The following is a 21,116-nucleotide window of genomic DNA, read 5'->3' on the forward strand; positions in this document are numbered from 1 at the left end:
AAATTTTTGTGTTGCCTATTCTTTTTCCTAAGAAGGTAGAGGATTCCCATTTGATAAAGTGCTAATACTGTAATTAGTAAAACTTAAAATTAGAAAAAAAAATTTTATATTGATCATATGGTTTGTTTAAGTAGAATTTCCAAGTTTCCTTCCATTGACAGAATTGTGCCTTTGAGAGAGATTTTAAGAGGACAGCTTTTTATTAGTGTTTAACTCTTCTGGAGTGTGTGATAGGAATCATCTTTTATCACTTAACTGCCTGGTTTTGAAAGTTTTATTACGTGTTGTTATCCATGTGAAATAGTGATTTATATTGTTATCCCTTTGGTCTTCTGTTACCATTTCTTATTTTACCCTTGCACATAGGCGTGACGTCCTAGATCTGCAGAGATTATGAATAGAGACATGTACTGGATTACTTACTCCTTCTTACAGGGGTTAAAGCGTGACTGCATTCTGTGGCACACTGCATAGCATTCTGCCCAAGTCACTTCATTCAATGAGCCAACATGGGGATTCCTTCTTTTTTCCCTTGGGAAACTTCGCCATGGTCCAGAAGTTCTTACCATTTTAGAGTTTTCTTGATCTCAGGCCTAAAATTTCCCTATTATTTAAACGATCCTGCCAGGTATTCATAGGCCAATGCTGAAAAGTCCTAAAAATATAACCTGAAGTTCTCTGTTGCATTGTTGGAAACCTTTCACCTAGAAGATGCTGGAGATTGTGGTGCTGATAGTAATAAAGATGATTATCATTTACGCAGGGAAGATTCTCCCTTCCACCTCTGTTGTCCACCTCAGTTCCTCATTCCACTCTCCCCCAAGTCCCCAACCTAGGTAACTACTGTTATTAATTCCTTTTCTTTGTATATATACAAGCAAATACAAATGTACATTTTTCTCTCTACCCCCTTTAAATATCAACAAGATGGCATACGATACAAAAGACAACGTAAACTATGCATACTATTCTCTACCTTCTTCTCTTCACTTTTCAATTGATCTTGGAGAGCAATACACAAAAGAGTCATATAGATATAGATATAGATATCTGAATAGTATTCCATTGTACAAATGTACCAAATTTATTTAATCAGTCATATGTAGATGACTTTTGGTATTGCATGTGGTGCTGCAATGAATGACTTTGAACTTTGTCATTTTTCATGTGAAAAAAATAAAAAACAGAATTACTTCTTCAAAGAGCATGTGCATTTGCAATATTGATAATCCCTTCACAAATACCCTCTATGGGGGATGTCCCAATTTACACTCCCCTACAGCAGTGCATGAGAGGTCTGGTTTACTCACAAAATGAATTTTCACTTACAACATGAAGTGTCAGACTTCTGGATATTGGTCAGATTGATTGGAGTAAAAGGGTAGTAGTTTTCATTAAACTTTTCTCATGAGTGAGATAGAGTGTTTTCAGAAGCTGTTTTTATCCTGTGCCAGTTTTGGGGTGGTAAGGAGGAGGGGACTGCTCTTTTTCATATTAACTTCTAGAATTCTTTATACAAGCATGACTCATTTTATTGTACTTCAAAGATACTGTGTTTTTTACAAATTGAAACTTTGTGGTAACTCTATGTCAAGCAATTCTGTTGGTGCCATTTTTCAAAATGCATTTGCTCACTTTGTGTCCCTGTGTCACGTTTTGGTAATTATCAATATTAATTGAATATGTCAACCCTTTCGTTATTATTATATTTTTATGATGATCAGTGATTATGACTCATTGAAAGTTCAGATGATTAGCATTTTTAGCAATATTTTAAGGTAAGGTAGGTACATTGTTTTCTAGACATAATGCTATTACATAGTAAATAGACTACGATATAGTATAAATGTAACTTTTATATGTCTTGAAGATTAGCCCAAGTTCAAAATAGAATTTGCAGTTTTTTTTTAGTTTATAGTTTGTCTTTGGACTTTGTTCAAACACGAATTTTATTCTATCTTTGTTCTATATTTAGCCATTCAAAAATATTTATTTTTTGTGTGGTTAAAATCATCTATTTTTTACAGTTTTACATTTAGAATCATAGTTAGAAAGTCTTTTTCACCTTGGGGTTGTAAATGAACTAAGGTAGATTTATTCCTGGTTGTTTTATCTTTCATGTTTTTACCTTAAATGAGAACCTTTGTTCCATTACATCTTCTAACTGGCTGTTGTTTGTATATGTGAATTGTTTTCTGTATTTTAATATTTCAGCTTGCTATCTTATATCGCTCATTATTTGCAATTTCAGGTTAGTTTCTTGAATTTTTGAGATACACAATTACATCATTTGGAAGTAGTGATAGTTTTTCCTTTAATGTTATACTTCTCACTGGTCTAATTATGTTTGCTAGTATTTTAAGTAAAATGTTATTTAATAGTATCAGTGCTCACTTTTTTTTTTCTTTATTTTGAAAATCACCTTTATTGAGGTATACTTGACATGTAGGTGACATATATTTGACATATGTGACTCTATATATAGTCTGCTTATTCTTTGTTCCTTTGGTCCTTATTTCTTGCCTTCTTTTGAATAAATCACAAAGTTTTAATATTATGTTCTATCTCTTGTATTAAATTTTTAAGCATACTTCCTTGTGTTATTTTTTAGTGGTTTCTGTAAGGGAGTACAGTGTGTATCTTTAAGTTATACAGTCTGCTTTCAAACAGCGTCATGTTACTCCATGGACAGTGTCAAGATCTTACATAGTAGAATTCCATCCCACCCTTTATATCCTTGTTGTCTTATTTTTTGCTTCTACAAAAGCTGTGAGTCTCATGACGTATACTTAGAAAAAATCTTCTGTATCTACCCAGATATTTACTTGTTGGAGCTCTTTTTTCCATCACACAATTCTTAATTTCCACTTGGTGTCTTATCTTTTCAGTCTGAAGAACTCATTTTAGCATATCCAGTTGGACAGTTCTGCTGGCGATGAATTCTCTCAGCTTGTATCTCTCTGGGGAAAAAAAAAAAAGGGTTTTCACTATCATTTTTGAGTGACATTTTCACTGGACATTGACTTTGGGTTTGACAGGTTTGTTTATTTTGCTACCATTCTGCACTTTAAAGTTATAATTTTATTGTCCTCTGGCCTCCATTGTTTCTGGTGAGAAGTCAGCCATCATTTATGTCATTTTTATTCTGTGTATGTAATGAATGTTCTCTTATCCTCTAGCTGCTTTTAAGATTTCCTATTTACCTTTGTGTTTTAGCAGATTAATTATGTTGGACTTAGGAGTGGTTTCTTTGTAGCAGGTGTGAACTTGCTGGTGATTCATTGAGTTTGCTGGACCTATGAGGTGATCTCTTTCATCAGTTTTATAAAGTTTTTAGTCATTACTTATTTAAATATTTCTTCTGCCCCATTGTCCATCTTTTCCTTTTTGACTCCAACTGCAAATATGTGTTAGGTTTAGGCCATTTAATATTATCCCACAGTTCTTGTGGGCTTTGCTTTTCTTTTTTCACTTTTTTGTCTCTGTGTGTTTTGGTTTAGGTACTTTTCATTGATCTCCCTTTAAGTTTATGGGTTTTTTATTTGCTGTTTCCAGTATGTTCTTAAGTGATTTTAATATTATTTTAAGTTACTTTGGATACCATATTTTTTGTGCTATCATTTCTACATATTTGGTTCATTTTTATAATCTACTACTGAAATTCCCCACCTCTTCATGTATATTGTCCATCTTTTCTACCATGTCCTTTAGCATTTTTATCATAGGTGTTTTTTTTTAATAATTTTTTTTTAACGTTTATTTATTTTTGAGACAGAGAGAGACAAAGCATGAATGGGGGAGGGGCAGAGAGAGAGGGAGACACAGAATCGGAAGCAGACTCCAGGCTCCGGGCCGGAGCCCAGAGCCCGACGCGGGGCTCGAACTCACGGACCGCGAGATCGTGACCTGAGCTGAAGTCGGACCCTTAACCGACTGAGCCACCCAGGCGCCCCTATCATAGGTGTTTTAAAGACCCTGTGTGATACTTCCAAAACATGGATCGTCTCTGAGTATGTGACCATGGGTCACATTTTCTTGCTTTTTCATGTGTCTTGTAATTTTTGATCGTGTGCTGGATATTGTAAATAAAAAGAGCAATAGAGAGGGAAGTAAGTAAAATTTAATCCAAGAAACCCCACAAAATAAACAAAAACACCACTCTCTTCTTTTAGGCTTCCATGTGAAGTGGTTAGGTCAATCTAACATATAATTGAGCTGTGTACAGGCTCTTTCTTTTTTGCAGTTTCAGCTTAATTCACAGCTGTAGGCCCTTCCTCTCAGTGGTGCTTGAGCTTTGAGCGCTCGTGAATTTCCAGAGATCTCTTTCTGCTTTTCAGCCAAGCCACCATCTTTTTGGTTTGTGGGATCTCTTTCTCTGCTTTATACTGCTAACGTTTTGAGTCTCTGGGAAGTTCTCTTTGCTCTCCAGTCCTGATCTTGACTTTCTATTATCTTGGGAGATTTCTCTCTGCTCCACTTAAACTAAGCCTCAGAAAATTAGTTGCCTTACATTCTTTGAAGATCCAAAATGCTTCAAAGGATTTACTCCCAGCTTTGCTGCTCCCCTCTCCCACTCCAACCTTTGGTGGCTGAAATGCTGGAATGCCTCAGATAGGTTTCTATCAGCTCTCTTGTCCCGTCCCTATCCTACAATATGCAAGGTCTCAGAGCACTTAGCATGGGCTTCTTTTAGCTCCGCTGCCTTGCATCCCGCCTTCAGAGGGTCAGCTGCCTTAGATTTGGGGGAGGTTTTGCATAGCCCGGGGGAGCATCTCTCTCAGCAATTCTACCATGCCCCGAGCACTCATTGATGACCCATAGGAAAGCATTGGTTTGTGGACCCTATATCTCACTCTGTGGCTCAGGTTCCTTGAAATCCTAACATGATGTGCCAGCCCTGATGCAGACCTTAGAAGTTTGTTAGAAGTTTGGCAGGTTTCTTCTTACCTACATCTGCGGAGGCTTATTCTACTCCTCCAGGAATGAGAGTAGCCATAGGTCTCTTCTTTGTTATAAAATGCTTATGATTTTCTGGAATGTTTCACTTAAGTGCCTTTTTGTCATCAGCTCTCTGATAGGTTTTAAAAATTATGAATTTGTAACTTCTCCAGCTTGCTTTGTTTGTTAATGTGAAACCAGTGGTCTCTTTTGACCTTCTGTATTCTTTAGGAAGCAGAAGTCCTGTGTTATTCTTTAATTACCACTGCCTCTTCTTCTTCTTTGAACAAACTATGCCTAGGAAGGCTTCTTCCAGCAGCTCACTTACACCTGTGTCCACATCCATCCATTGTTTCAAACAAAGCATATAGATTTAGGCTTCAGAACGAGTCTCCCACCTTTAGGAAGTAAATTTTCACTGGCGCTTTTTGAGCCCAGCTGTTGTGGAGACCTCTTATCCTTCATGCATTTTGTCACCTTCTACCAAGTGGCTCTGCATGATCTCATCTCCTTTTGGACAGCTCTCCACATATTTTGGGATCTATGAATGATATCTGTTGTCTGGTTTTGCCAAGAGTAGAGGATTCAGAGTATATTCAGCGTCTTGTTTCTCGTCCACCCACCCACCCACCCTACCTCACCCTAGAGGGGAAGGAGAGGGAAAATGATGACTTAAAGGGAACCTGTTAACTTATGCAGTGATATTCTTATTGCAAGTCCCATGTAATCATTACAACAAAGCATTTTTATTTTTCTTATGCGGATATGCAGACCGAGACTCAGAAAGGTTAGACACCCTCTCTGCAGTCACAGAGATAATAAAGAGCAAAACTGGGATTTAAATCATAGTTAGTTTAACTCATACTGTTAAATAATGTGCTGATAATGAAGCACATTATCTTTGAAGCTTCTATCTTATATTACTGCCTGAATTCTTTTTAGAGCTTAGGATAACATATACAGGTATTTTCTCTTCTAGAGACAGAGTAAAAGAGTGAATGGGAACCTAAATGCTCAGAAAATGTTAAGACTCAAAGCAGAGGAACTTAAGTTCAGATATAATAAAAAGAGTCCAAAGAAAAAGAGACCAAAAATAAGAGGCAAAATTGAGCCCCAAGAGCCAGAAGGAACTGGAATGGAATGGCAATCAAATCTTTATATCAGGAGTTCAGGTGACAGTTGGGAGCAGAACTGACATGGCCGTGTTGGGCCATAGGTGTGTGAGGTCATCTTAAAGAGCTGAGGCAGCAAACCCAGAGTTTTATATACTGGGGGAATAGATTGCTGGGATTCTCAGTAATAATTGTTACTATAATCAGAGCACTTATTTTTCCTTAATTCTTAGTACATGCTAGGCACTGTACCAGCTGTCTCATGAACTTTATCTCATTTAGACCTGAGGTACATAGGGATTCAAAAAACTTGCTTTGTAATCACAACTAGAAAAAAGGGCAGAGCTGGGATTTGAACCCAGACTCATGAGATGCCCAATTTGGAGGTCTTTCCGATTTACCATATCGTTTCTTCAAAGGACAAGAGAATAAGAGTAATAGAAACTAGCCCCCAGACTCAAAAATTAACATGTATAAAGAATATTAAATGTATACAGAGCAGAAATAAGGAAGAACGGAAAAAAGAGTGACCTTCTCAGCTTCATGTAGTATGAATAAGATTGGGAACACTTTGGTTCATGTTAGACTTTGGAGGAATCTACTAACATCTACCTCTGCATGTGATTAAGGCTACCATTCCTAAACAGTAACTCAGAAAAGTCTGGAGTGGGCCCCTCAGATGATTAACAGTTGGAAAATTAGATGAAGAAAGGTCCTGGGACCGTTTTCTGTGACGGAAAGTTGTGGAGTTGTTAAGCGTTTTCAAGTCTGTGAAGAACTGTTATGCCAAGTATGGGCAGCAGGTGTTGTTGATCTGTACTGTATGTGGAACGATAGTGCCATAGATTTAAGTTTAATGTAGGGAAATAGTTCCTGACAGTAGCCAGTGACTTTTGGTAAACCTCATTTTTGAAAGTTAGGGCACCTCCTTCCTTAGGTTTTTATAAGGTGCATTTAGTGATGATGTGAGGGAACAAGGCTGACTGGAGGACTCTCAAGGTCCCTTTTTGCCCTAAGGTTCTATTATTATTGCATATTTATAGAGCACCAAAATTGACTGTGTTCTTCTCATTGAATAGAATTGCATTCAGTCACTGTCCAGGGCCATCACAGTCAAAATTAGACAGATCAGCAAATCAAGTCAAAGGTTAGTAGGTACACATCTAACTATTTGAGAATGTGTATTCTCTTCAAGAATTAGAGAATGACCTAAGAGCACGGTGAAAGATCTTCAGTGTGAAAACCCTCCACTGAGAGTTATATTAGGTTCCTCTAGGTGTTTTTGTAAAAAGAAATAATAATAAGGAATCCTTTCTTAGTGTCTATTAAGCAAACCTAATTTCGAATTATTATCCTCAAAACTCCTAATTCAGAATGGAATGAAGGAAAAGAATTGTACTTTATTGTACTTTATTGTTTTAAGTGGTAGATAATATTCTGTTATTATTAACTTGATAACTTTGAACTTCTCTGCCCACGGATGATTTAAATTCAATCCACACTTGATCTTAGCCAAAAGGCCGAGAAGCGATTGATTTAGATTTAATCCATTCTAACAGCTGAACTACCAAAAAAATTACATTGCTAATTTAAAACTAGCAAATAAAGTTCCATATTTTTACTGGAAAAAAAATGGTAAAGTCCATCATATATGGTAAAAATTAACAGTTTAAGTTGTCTGACTTTTTTTTAAAGTTTATTTATTTTGAGAGAGACAGAAAATGCAAGTGGGGGAGGGGTGGAGAGAGAGGGAGAGAGAGAGTCCCAAGCAGGCTTTGCACTGTCAGCGCAGAGCCCCATGCGGGGCTTGAGCCAACAAACCAGGAGATCACGACCTGAATGAAGTCGGACGCTTAACAAACTGAGCCACCCAGGTGCCCCAGTTGTCTGATTTTGTAAGGAAGAATGGTCTCATATTTTTTATTTCTTGTAACCCCACTAATCATTTCACACTTTTTAATCTTTTTATTTGGAAATAAATGCAAACCTTCAGAAAAGTTTGAACAATAGTACTAAGAACATATGTATACTCTTTACCTAGATTTACCTGTTAGCATTTTGTTCATTTGCTTTACCATTTGTGCATGCTTTCTCTACTGATCTTTTCCTTTCTACATATATGTCTGTCTTTTCTGAACCATTTGAAAGTAAGTTGCACACATCATGCATCTGTTCATGTTTTTAAAGTAATGTTATTTTATTCCTTTCTTCAAAGTAAAAGTATTTTTGGGCAGTGCCTGGGTGGCATCCGACTTTGGCTCAGGTCGTGATCTCACCGCTCGTGGGTTCAAGCCCTGCGTCAGACTCTGTGTTGACAGCTCAGAGCCTAGAGCCTGCCTCAGACTCTGTGTCCCCCTCTTGCCCCTCCCCTGCTCGCTCTCTCTCTCTCTCTCTCTCTCCCAAAAATAAACAAACATTAAAAAAAAAATTTTAAAGTAAAATTTTTTTTTCTCAGATAGCTCCATTATTTACCAAAACGTAGAGGCAACTTGAACTATCATATTTCACCTTGTTTTTGTCCTGTTATCTCTTTTAACTGTCACTCATGAGGTCCTTTTCATGCCTTGTATCTGGAATACACTATTTTTTTCAGATTGTCCTTTAATAAAATCTGAAGACCTGACACAGACACTTGTTGCCACAACATGTAATATAATATATAGCTTTGTCGTGTGATGTATTACAGACTCTTATAGTGCCAAATTCTTGTTGTATACTTTTTATTGAAGAAAACTCTTTTTTTAATGTAAATACATGTGTTAGGATAACAGAACTAATTAGATCTCTGTTTGGTAAAATTACATGGTTTTTTACCTTTAAGTTTGTATATTTTCCATTTCAGCTTGATGTCGATTCACAGGGCTAAATTTTCATGTTTGCTTATTTCCCTCACAGTAGCTTATGATTCCACAGGTCCCTGACCAGATTTCACTGAAAGAGTGGCTACGTGAGATCCAGAATGAAGATACAGCTTCTGGAAAGGGGAATGAAATTCCATTCAAACAAAAATAGGAGGGGGAGGGGATTAATCTATTTTAAGTGCTGATGAACAAATTGAAATTATTTTCAAGTTGTAAAAATTTTATTACTCTATTTTTACTGATGTAATTTATCAATCCCTTTAATGTCTGAGATTAAAACCAACTCTGCAGAGATGAACTCTGAATATCCAAATAGTTTGAGATATGGAAGAGGTATAACTGTGGTAAAGTCAGTTCTCTACAATTTTCAGTGAATGTTGAAGACACAGAGCCAGAATCAATTTAGGCTCAGGGGGAATGATGGTCTTACTCCTCAAGTGGAATATTTTGTGGACAGAGATACCTGTATTCCTGGAAGGACCATAGTTCAGGCAACAAACTCAAAATGCAGCACAATGTTGCCTTCTTCATGTAGCCACTGAATTTTGAGTTGGAATTTTATTAGAAAGCCTCATTCTCCTCTGATGACATGTAATCCTGTCTGTTAGCATTTTTTTCCTCATGTGCTTATTAGTATTAAGTAGACTACGTGCTTGCTTTATGTTAGACCACTGTCAGAAAAACAAGACAGAATTAGTTTCAAGAATATTTTTCTTTCTGTAGCACCCACATGCAGGATGTGTGATCTCTAGTAATTCTTATTCATTTGAAATACAGCAATTTGTTCCTGTCAGTAGAGGATAGGTTTGTTGTTTTAAATTGCCAGGTTTTGTTTCTGTTGGCATGTTCCCCAATACAAATTGAATGGCTGACAAAAATTTATTTGTATGACAGTTCAATCTAGATAAGTGCCCTCTGTTGCCTAACGGTACAATTTGGGGTCTCAGAGATAAAAGCAAACTGAATGCCAGGCTTGTAACAGAGCTTCTCCATGCAGATAACAGAAGTAATCCATATTCCTGAGGTACACAAATCAGACCAACAAAGAAGAAATGCGCATGCACGTCATATCGTTTGAAATGGTGGGCTTCTAGCTTCTACATAATAAAAAATGGGAATATCTAACTTAGGAGAACAAAAATCTACCTCATACAAGCTATGCCTAGATTTGGAATGAAAGAGAAGTGGGGTATTGACTTATAAAGTTGGAGAGAGCTTTGTTGCTTAGAATTGTCCCATCGTATACGGGTTTCCCCCGCTATCAGAAAGTTGCGTGTTCCTAGGAGACCTTTTGTAAGCTGAAATGATGTAAAGCGAAAGAAGCAATTATCATTGTTATGTGGAAAAATTTTCTAACACTCCCAGACCCAAAGAATAACCTCTCTTAGGCTTTTCCGATACCTTAGGACACATCTTGCTAACAGACACACGGAATAAATGGAGGCAAAGCACAGAGGCTCCCAGACACAGTTCAGAGCTCTGACAGCTTGACGCCCGGATGCTGTGTGCTCTTCCTGGGGAAGGAGCTGGTCAGGGCCGCTTTCACTGCTCAGGGTGCGAGCTGCCTTCCTCATGGCTCACTGAAAAACAAATGGAGAATGCTCTTCTCTTTTCGCCTTTTTTTTTGGTAAAATCAGAAATCATCTTCAGATTTCTTCTGGTTAGCAAAAACAGATACTAATGTAGGCCTCTAACTGAAGTGTCATGATGTGAATTTTCCTGAAGCAAGGTACACCTGTATTGGCTTTTGTCAAATTTTTTTGCTTTCTATTTTAACATGCCTGTTCTGAAATAAAGTATATATTTAGACAGTGATTCTTTCATACTTTTGATATTCTACAAGAGGTAGTTTCTGAAGGGGTCTCCTTTACCTCCCAAGATGAGGAACTGAAAATTCGTACGTTTTCTCTCTTCCTTAAAACATGTCAGGCTTACTATACAGGTATCTCTAAAACATAATTCACTTATAAAAAGAGGGATGAAATATATGGTAACAATTGTAATAAGGAAGGAATTGGGACTAGTTCATAAGGTAACAGACATCCTGGAAATATGGCTAAGAGCCCCAATTGTAGATATTCTGAAAAATAATCCATAGTGCTTGGTGATTTATTGGATTTTAGGATTGGATTTGAGAATAATTTTTACATTTTTATCTGAAGAGACTGTGTGCATGGTAAAACCATACATCAAACTAAAGAAAACAGGAGGAACAGTATATGAGAAGGAAAATGCCCTAATGTGTCTGCATTAAGTCTGAGATGCCTTCAGGTTATCTGAGGTACCCAGAAGGGATTAGATTTGTAAGTAGAATATGCAGAAAACACGTCTTTGCCTGCTTCTAGGTAGTAGTGAGAACCGTGGGTAAAAATGAGATCATTCAGATGAGTGAGAAGAGATCCGAGGATGAAGACCTGGGTCAGACTGAGAAAGAAGCTATAATGAAGGAGACTGAGAAGGATAGACCAGACGAATGGGAGGAACTCCTGTGGAAGACGGTGCCGTAATGCTAAGGGGACAGTGGGCAACAATGTCTGTCCGATGCTATCAAGAGATCAAATGCAAACAGGACTGAAAGGTGGCCATTGGAGCGAACCTTGGTACAGTTGGAGCAACACAATTAATGACATCGTATTAGATTAAAAGTGAAAGTGTAAAATAAATATCCATAAGTCCATACTGATACCAATAAATGATTGGATAATGATTGAGTAGACAGATCTTTTGTACAGAAGAATGCCAGATGACTTATGAAGATACCTCTCCCTGAAGAAGATAGAGCATAACTCCCCACTTCTTTTTTTTTTTCAATTTTTTAAATGTTTTATTTATTTTTGAGAGAAAGAGAGAGAGTATGAGTGGGGGAAGGATAGACAGAGAGGGAGACACAGAATCTGAAGCAGGCTCCAGGCTCTGAGTTGTTAGCACAGAGCCCAACGCGGGCTCCAACCTGTGAACCATTAGATCATGACCTGAGCTGAAGTCAGATGGCTCAACTGACTGAGCCACCCAGGCACCCCATAACTCCCCACTTCTTAAACGTGGGCTGCGTATAGTAAGTACAGTGTAGGAAGGGGGAAAAGAATAGCTTTTCAGTGGAGAAACATGGCAAACACTCCCTCAGCCAGGCATCAAGGGCAACATCATTAATGATATGTCAATGTTGATAGTATGTACCTTGGACATGATCTGAACCAAATGGCACTTTTATCTCTTTGGTCTTCCTCCCCAAAACATAATACCCCAGTTTAGTCAGGAGAAGAACATCAGAAGGATCCCAACTGAAGGACATTCTACAAAATACCAATCCTCTTCAAAACTTGCAAAATCATCAAAAACAAGGAAAAGTCTGAGAAATTGTCACAGCCAAGAGGAGCCTAAGAACACATGACTAGGAAATGTAACATGGAATCCTGGATGGTATCTGGAACAGAAAAAAGAACCTTGGATAGTAAGGAAACCTGAAAAAAGTATAGTTAATAATAATGTGTAATAATGAACTATTGATTCATTAATGGTAACAAATGTACCACACTCATATAAGATGTGAAAAATAGAAGAAACTAAGTGTGGGTTACATGGGAGCTCTACTATCTTTGCAACTTTTTAATAAATCTACAACTGTTTTTAAAGTTTACTTCAAAAACATGGACAATGATTTTGTCACCTCGGAAGATATTGGTGATCCTAGGGAATCCTGTGGCATGGTAGGAAAGCATCAAATTTGTTGGAAGTTGAGAAGTGGCTGGGTCATGAATAAGTTAATTGAGTTAATGCTCATGGAATACTCTCTCAAGAGGCTTGGCCAGGAAGGGAAGGGTAAAAAGAGGCTGGGCATGAGCTGGGGAGTAGAGTACTGGTGGAAATAACATTTTGAAGTATAGAAAGCTGGGTACACTTAAAAAATGTTTATGTTCTGAAAGGAAAGAACCAGTACAAAGTGACATGCTGAAAATATAAGAGAAACAACAGTTAACTGATGGAGTAAAGTCCCTAAGTAGGCAGGATTTTATTCTATTCAACTGAAGATGGAGAGTCTTCTAGGAGGAATGTGTTGTTTATGAATCAGGTATGAATATTTATTATACTTTATAGTCTGGGGGTCACCCTTATAGGGAAGTAATCTTTACAATGTTTCCATAGAGAATTTGGGCTAGAAGAACTTTGTTTTATTGCCTAAACATCACAGTTTTATTGGCTATATTCATAAGGCATTAAAAGGCATCTCTGAATTATGAGAACTGTAACTTCACTGTAATAAAGAATCTGTCCCAACATGGATTCAACAGGAAGCACTAGGGGAAAAAATACTGTAAAAATTGTTTGCCTGTGAGATAGCTGGTTCCAATCTAAAATTGTAGAGCAACTATATAGGGAGTCACTAGATCCCATGGATAAGGAAGCACTTCTTAACACATCTTAATAACCAGTTCAAGACCTCTCCTGCCATGTGGGCAGATTATTGTTGCTTTATGGTGGAGCCTCTGAAGATTAATCTTAAAACACATCTAAGTTACATATGTGACTTACCATATGTGTGGTTGTGACTCACCCTCAAATCAGATGTTTTTGTGGTTTAAAAAAAATTTTTTTTTACATTTATTCATTTTTGAGAGACAGGGAGAGACAGAGCACAAGCGGGGGAGGTACAGAGAGAGAGAGGGGGAGACACAGAATCCGAAGCAGGCTCCAGGCCCCGAGCCATCAGCACAGAGCCCGACGCGGGGCTCGAACTCACAAACCGGGAGATCATGACCTGAGCCGAAGTCAGACGCTTAACTGACTGACCCACCCAGGCGCCCTCAAATCAGACATTTTATTCTATGAAATAAAATATTCTGCCTTAAGTATTTGTCACCTTTGAAATTTCAAATTTATTATTGTCAATATTCCAGATGTCGACAACAGTGTATAAGTAAAGGCTTATTTTTGTTTACTTTGAAGGAGAGTGACAAGAAACAAAATCTATGAACTAACCAACTTTGTAGTTGATGATAAATTCGTAGAACCAGGTGAATGGTGCAGCCAGACCTGCCTTGGGGGGGCGGGGAGCAACAGGATGGCCCCTGCCTGCCGTAATGTTTTGGTAAAATGAAAGGTGGTATGGTAAATTGAAAAGAGCGCTGACATTGGGAAACACGTTCTGTCCTTCCTCTACCTAGTCTTTCCCAAGTGTGTGGCCTTGGGGAGATCACTCATCTGGCTTAGAACTACTCATCTCTAAATATGGAAGGCTGGTCTAGATGAGGCCTCATATCACTGTCAACTATAGGATTCTGTTACTTTTGAGACATCTCAGTGTCAGTTACAGAATCATCGAGATCATTTGCTCTTGGATGTCTAGATCACTTGAAATTATGGCTTTGGACAGATTTTCAATGAACGATTGCCTTTCCTTCCTAATGCTAGGCAGATTATGTAGGGAAACCTACATACAACTTAATTATATCTTTTGCATACTTTATCCCAGTAGTTCTTTTAGAAATACAAATGAAGCGTCTGTTATATAGCATCCATTTTTCAGAGTATCATGTTTCTAGTAGTGCATAGAGTATTTGTATGTCATTATCAAACAAGAAAATATTTTGACATTTTGATTATTTCAATTATAGTCTATGGAGTTGTTTTAATTTATATTCAGAAAGATTTTAAAGAATTAGATTTCCTCCACTGAAAATTTACACTATTCCAGATGTTGACAACAACACCTGGGCATTCTATCATGAGCTGATTTTCTGAATGAAGTAACTTAATTATTGATTGACAAGCTAACATGATTTAAGACACAGCCACACCATGTTCAATAGCAATGTGAAAGTCATAAACTGCAAGCATGTGCAAGCAAGTGGGGCCATGATACTAACTCACATTGCATTTTGAAACACCAATGCTAAACTTAAATTTTAAGCTTAAGTTTAGAATTGCTGGAGGAGGAAATGAAGAGGTACAGTTACATGATTTCTGGGCTCTCCGTTTTGCAAATCATTAAATGATGTAACAGCAATGTGGTCAGAATTCCTAGTATAAAGAAAAGTCTATTCTAGCATTGTGAGACACAAGTAGACTTATTATTCCATATGGATTGCATATGAGTTTGCGTGAGTCTAGATGTGTATACATACATATATAACCTCATTATATGCATACAAATATTCACATATTCATAATAGCTAAATTAAAAAAAATAAAAGTGGGGTAGAGTGTAACTCATTATTTACAGCCAAAACATAAATATCCATTTGAAACATGTAAACTGTTTTTGAAAGTATAAGCAAAAATAATAAATGAAAGTGATTGTAGCAGAAAGACACTAGTTATTTTTTGTTTTTTGTTTTTCAAAAACATTTAAATGTCTTTTCCTGGTATTACATGGATTATTTCAGCGTTCTCATGTTAACCTGCTTTTTCAACTGTTGGTAGCCCAGCAGCAGGGCATATTAGCATCTTCCCTCTGCTGGCTTGCATATGGTCCATTGGCCATGAGTTTATGATAGATAGAAAGTGTGCTTTCCCTTTATTAATGCTACAGTATTGGTGACATGTGGCCTGTGCACTTTCCAGTGAATGAGCTTGACCTTTGACTCAACACAGTCCCTTGAGCAAGAGCAAGCCGTGTTTGGTGGAATGATTACTTAGAAAAAACAGATTGGAACCTACTTTCTCTGCTAACATTAAAGAAATGCAGTAAAGTTTTTCCCACTGAAAATCATCCACAAATTGTAGCATCATAAAATAGAGAATTGGGCAAAAAAACGAAACAGACATACTAGAATTACTTAACTAATTACTTTAATTGTTAGTTAAATAATATGAACTTTTTAAGGTTACTTTTGGTGTATATTGGCACATCATTTTCTGGGGAAGATGCGCTAATTTATACTCTCAGCCCTGTATGCGTACCGGTTTTATTGCATCCTTTCCAATATTACCAACTAATGTTTAGTTGAACATCTTTCACAAGGTTAGCACATATCAGGTATTATGAGAGGCTTCCATTTGTATATAATATTTAAATTCACACAACAGCCCTGAGAAATAAATATGGTCACTGTTTTAGATATTGAAGAAAGTGGTATTCAGAAAACTTAATTTGACCAAGATCACATACTAAAATGTTATCTCTGTTCTTTGTGTTCAGTGCCTTGCGCTTTTTCATCCTAACTACTTCCCAAGGATCTAACATTTACCTAACAGTATACTTTGCCTTTACCTAAATCATGTAGTGTCTTAAATCATCTTTGCTAGAAATTAATGCAGCACAGCGAACACTATGATGAATGAAATTTCATAACTTTCTTCTCATTTTTTTTCCTCCAAAATGTTAAGTTTTCTGTCCTGGATTGATGAGCTTTTTTAAGTCCTGGGTCAGGGGTGGAGTGTGTATGAAAAGCTGAAATTGGTCATGAAGAAATAGAAGTGAGGTTAAAAATGGAACGCTTTGTGCCAAAGATAGATGCATTTTCGAAAATGCCATCTGGGCATTACAGAAGTATGCTATTATTTAATTCAAACCAGCTAGAATTCAGCAAGAAATGAATGCCAGCAATTATATGACTAGCTAATAAATATAATTTCATGGTATTCGGTAAGATATCCCAAAGTGTTAATTGTAACAGGAGCAGTTAAATTCTTTATACCAGTTAAATTCTTTGGCTATGAAAGCATAACAGTTTTTAATCACCTGGTAACTTTGGGCATTATTAAATATATGGAGATTGGATTGGAAGACACGGTAGAAGCAATGGAAAAGTCTGGCCCGACTGAGTAATTTGTTTTAGACCTATGGAGAAATCTATTAACCATTTCTTCTATAGACCAATTTGATTAGCAAGTAGGACAAGCTGTTCTTTCATTACTTACCCAAACCATACTGCACTTTGTATCAATTATTTGGCTGTCTGCAGCACATAGATTAGAATAAAGGGCTTTCTTAGTGTTTGTGAATGTTGCGGATTGCTGATTAGTAATTAAAGTACTGAATGAAGAAAATTAGGCCAAAAATGAATGGCAATGAGAAAGTCTTAATTCTGTGATACAGATGTTAGAAACAGATTGTCTTGAGCAGCCCATTCAACGCAGTGACATTCTACATGGCCATGGAGTGCTTGCCTTCCATGTAAAACTCAAGTCAAATGCCTTAGAGATGGTTTCCTCTCCCGTGCCTTGTGATGTAGCTGTATGGGTATTAATTTAGTGAAATATCCTGTCTGCCAGGTGTGGGAACTAGCTGATTTTATTGTAATACCAGATCATTACTTAATTCATATGCAACAGAGTGCAGCACATGGAAAGCATTATAAATCTATTTACAATGTGGCTGGTCTGATGATAACATTGTATTAAATTCCCAGGTGAGGCAATTTAAGCAATTGCTTTGCCATGTGCACGCGGTGGAAATTAAATTCTCATATACACTTTAGTAATAAACCAACTGCATTGTTATGCTTATGCTAGTGGTGGGTTGTAGAATCTTCACTCTGACTATGTATATACCCTGTTTCACACGTAGAATCATATAGGGGGCTGCACCACAGATCCCAGTTCTTAATTAGTTTCAGCTCAGTTAATTCATTTTGTTTCTAGTTTAGCAGTGCCTGTCCAGAAACATATTCAGTTCAGTTGGGAAACATTAAGGCTTGGGTCAAGTAGACAGATTGTTTCAAGCCAAATTTCCAGACAGAACTGGGCAAGTGTATCTGTTTGAACTTGGCTTTAAGAAAATCAGCCAATCAGTATGCATATACCAAGTGAAAACTGCTTGGAATTTGAAATTCTCACCTTCATAACCAAAGACTCATTTTTGTCATCAGTTTAAAAAAGGCATTCAAACTTTCTGTGTCTGACTTTTTAGGGATAATAATCAATTGTTAATTTGCCATATTTTTTCCTCTAATTCTGTAGATTTTTCTGCCCAACTGCTTCTCGTCCACCTAAGTGTAATATAAGTTACAAAGAATAAGCTTTACAAAAACACACAACTAAAAGTGAGGAATGCTCTTATATTTAATTCTGTGTGTGTGTGTGTGTGTGTGTGTGTGTGTGTGTGTGTGTGTCTGTGTGTGTGGCAAAAATTGTCAGTTGAAGCTTCCCACCCTTATGGTACAGACCTGAAATTGCAATAGATTACAAACTGCATAGAGCTTCTGTCTTCTCCAGAAGCCACATATAAAGCACCAGTAGACAGTGGTAACTGACAACTAAGACTAAAAATGTTGACAATTTCTTGATTTGCCTGGTTAGCTTATGTATAGAAGTCATTAACTATTTATAAAATGCATTATGAATTGGGTTCCTTCAAACTGTAGCTGAGTGTGTGACATTTCCAGCTCAAATTCTCATGCTTGCATTTGGCTAAAGTACAGATTTTATACAACTGATAATAAAGTAAAAATATTTTAGTTAATCAAGATACAGTAGGTGTTTCAGTTTCATTAACTTTAAATCATCTGAATTAAAATATTCATAGTACTTAGTAATGTAGAGTGAGGTTATTAAAAATTCCACAAAAGGTAAAATTATTTATTGATGCTTTGGAAGGAAACTATCAGTACAATAAGCAGTTTGTCATTCAAAGGAATTTGCCTTTTTTGGTATTCAATCAGTTTAGTGATGATCCTGCAGACTAAATTATGGCTGATTACAACCAGCTTACTTAAAATTTCAAACCACAAAAATATTAGGAGAAAATACCAATGTCAGGCGTTTAAATGCAACTCTCAATAAAACAGTCTTTATCTTAAAAATATATATATATTTGTAAAATGATACTTGAGGGTAAAGAGTTCGATTTTCTGCACCGACTGTGTCATTTTCATGAGGAACTATTTCTGATACTGGGAATGAGTTTTTTTATTCTTTAAGAGAAGTTAGTTCGATCAGAGAACGTTTCGTAAACTCAGCATATCATCTGCTTAATTACATCCAGAAAGCCGTCCAAATGACCAGTGTTTACCGTCCCAATAGTAAAGACTGACATTTATAGAGACCACCCTTCAACTGCAGATAAATCCTTATTTCTCCTCTGTTGCTGAGTGTGTACACTCTTAATTGCTCGTTTTCAAAAGCAATGAATTCTCACCAAAACAAGATTAGATATTTAGGGATACATGTTTGTAATTTTCTTCTTCTTTTGAAGTTCAGCAAATCAAAATGAGAATATAATGTGATTGAACAATCTATGGCAATTTGTTGGTATTTTGGTGAAAGGGGAAAACACAAAAACCATCTCCGTATGATATTCTCGCATACTGTGGAATGTTTTAGTCCCCCATAGTGATAAAATGAATAATTAAAAAGGCAGCTCTGATACCACGGCCTGTTTAAAGGTTCTCATTTCCTTTAATGCTGTAAAATACTTTTGCTTAGCTAGTTTGGAACTACTGTAGTGGGGATTTCCAAATGGGCAAAAGAAAGGTTTGGCTTCATCTAAATATTGTAGGAAGGCCATGAGGTGGACTGACCTTGCAGTTCAGCATTTTTCGAGATAATTCTGTATGAAGTCAATCGAAATAATTAACAGTCGGTTCAGTAAATACAATAAGAGAAGCGGGCTTAATATATGCTGTTTGTGGTGGTGAGAAGTCTGGCGTGTTCACAAAATGAATGAGTTGGCTCGCTCCTGAATTGTTAACACATCTGATATAGATGTCATTACTGACCTCAGGCTAATGACTTAACTTTGGTACTTTGTCCTCGGCAACGTTGTTGGTTTTATTTATCTATTTACCGACTTGCTACATCTGCTCAGGTACAGAGACACCCTTGCAGCAAAGAAGGGGGACTTGGGGTAGAGACTCAGGGCAGAGAAGGGAGGCCATCATCTCCTTTCTGCTGAAACATTTTGCAATTTTTGCATCTTTTTCCTGGGTGTATTCAGAGGATAATATGATGGAGAGGAAATTTTGTGTGCTAGAATGAGTGTAGGTTCTAGTTTCAGTTTAACCAAAGCAATCTTTAGAATTCTATAAGACTGATTTTTTTTTCCTAAAAAAATAAAGGGATATCTAGATTTGTTTACTTTTATTTACACTCCAGTCAGCCCTTTTCAACTAGCTTCTGCCAGAGAGTTAAGCCCTAATGCCCTTAGGCTTCTATTCTCTGTAATGAACTCTCTCTTATGTACCATCCTTGGAAGATTGAGAAAATAGTCACTAAAATAATTTTCTGTTTTGTGGTTCAGATAAGGAACCCTAATTGAGAAAAGCTGCGACTCGAAAATGATTCAAAATCTATTGGCTTTTCTTGCTAAAAGTCCTTTTAAATCCTAGTGTGATTTCACATTTAAGGCGGTGTGATCTCTATGTAGCAAAGCAGTGCTGTTTACTAGTATAAAAATCTAATTAAAAATCTTGTTGACTTCTGCTCGAGGATTCTGAATAGTTCTTTTTAAACTACATTAATTTTTCAGATCACAGTTGAAAAAGTATGAAATCTTAAGGCCTAAACTGTAGACTGCAAGTGAGAATAGGCTACTATTTCCCAGCTGCCATTTTTAAATTCACTCTTTTTGCTTAGTCCAGAAGCAAAAAAAAAGGCAGCCAAGTAACCTGTAAATCTGCATTTGAGTCTGAAACAGTGATGCTGAAGTAGGATCTGAGGATGGCGCCCTAGCTTCGCAACTAATTTTCAGAGCCTTTTAGCTTTTCCAAATGTGTGTACGTTTAGATAATCCATGAATTGCTTATAGACATGTCCCTCTGACTTTACAGGTAAAGGTCAATTCCCGTAAAACAAAATTTCACTGAGTGAAATGTTGACTCATAGCCCACTTTATTTACTGGGATTGAGAAAAGTTGACTCATAGCCTACTTGCCTTTATGTACTGGGATTGGGAAATTTAATTTGTTTTAACACACACGCGCGCGCATACACACACACACACACACACACACTCCCATTACTTTTCCTTCAGCTATTATTTGAGGAGAGCTTGGAAACCTTTAAGTTATTGTTTGGAAACGGGATAGACTTTAAAATTCCATCTCTTTCTGGCTACTAACATCACAATAATGAAGGAAATATAGATGAACTATTGTCTAAGCATTCCAGTGTTCAGTTGGAGTCATAATATTATCCCAGAATCAGAGATTTTAAAAGACCTGTATTATATAGTTCATTTCCTGCCACAATTTTAAAGATCCCCATATACACTTGTTTTAATTACAATCTGGTGAGTTTTGCAGATATACAGCTATAAAGCTGTATT

The 21,116-nt window shown here is 36.8% G+C and overlaps 1 protein-coding gene across 4 annotated transcripts in view; it reads left to right on the forward strand.

The window, feature by feature from the left end:
- Positions 1–21,116, forward strand: part of VTI1A (vesicle transport through interaction with t-SNAREs 1A) — a 348,886-nt gene that overhangs the window by 57,258 nt on the left and 270,512 nt on the right. The gene's annotated exons all lie outside the window — the stretch shown is intronic.

Source organism: Lynx rufus, unplaced genomic scaffold (genome assembly GCF_022079265.1).
Source record: "Lynx rufus isolate CCGP_SWC_20201006 ecotype Redwood Valley unplaced genomic scaffold, mLynRuf1.p SCAF_11, whole genome shotgun sequence".
NCBI classification, from domain to species: domain Eukaryota; kingdom Metazoa; phylum Chordata; class Mammalia; order Carnivora; family Felidae; genus Lynx; species Lynx rufus.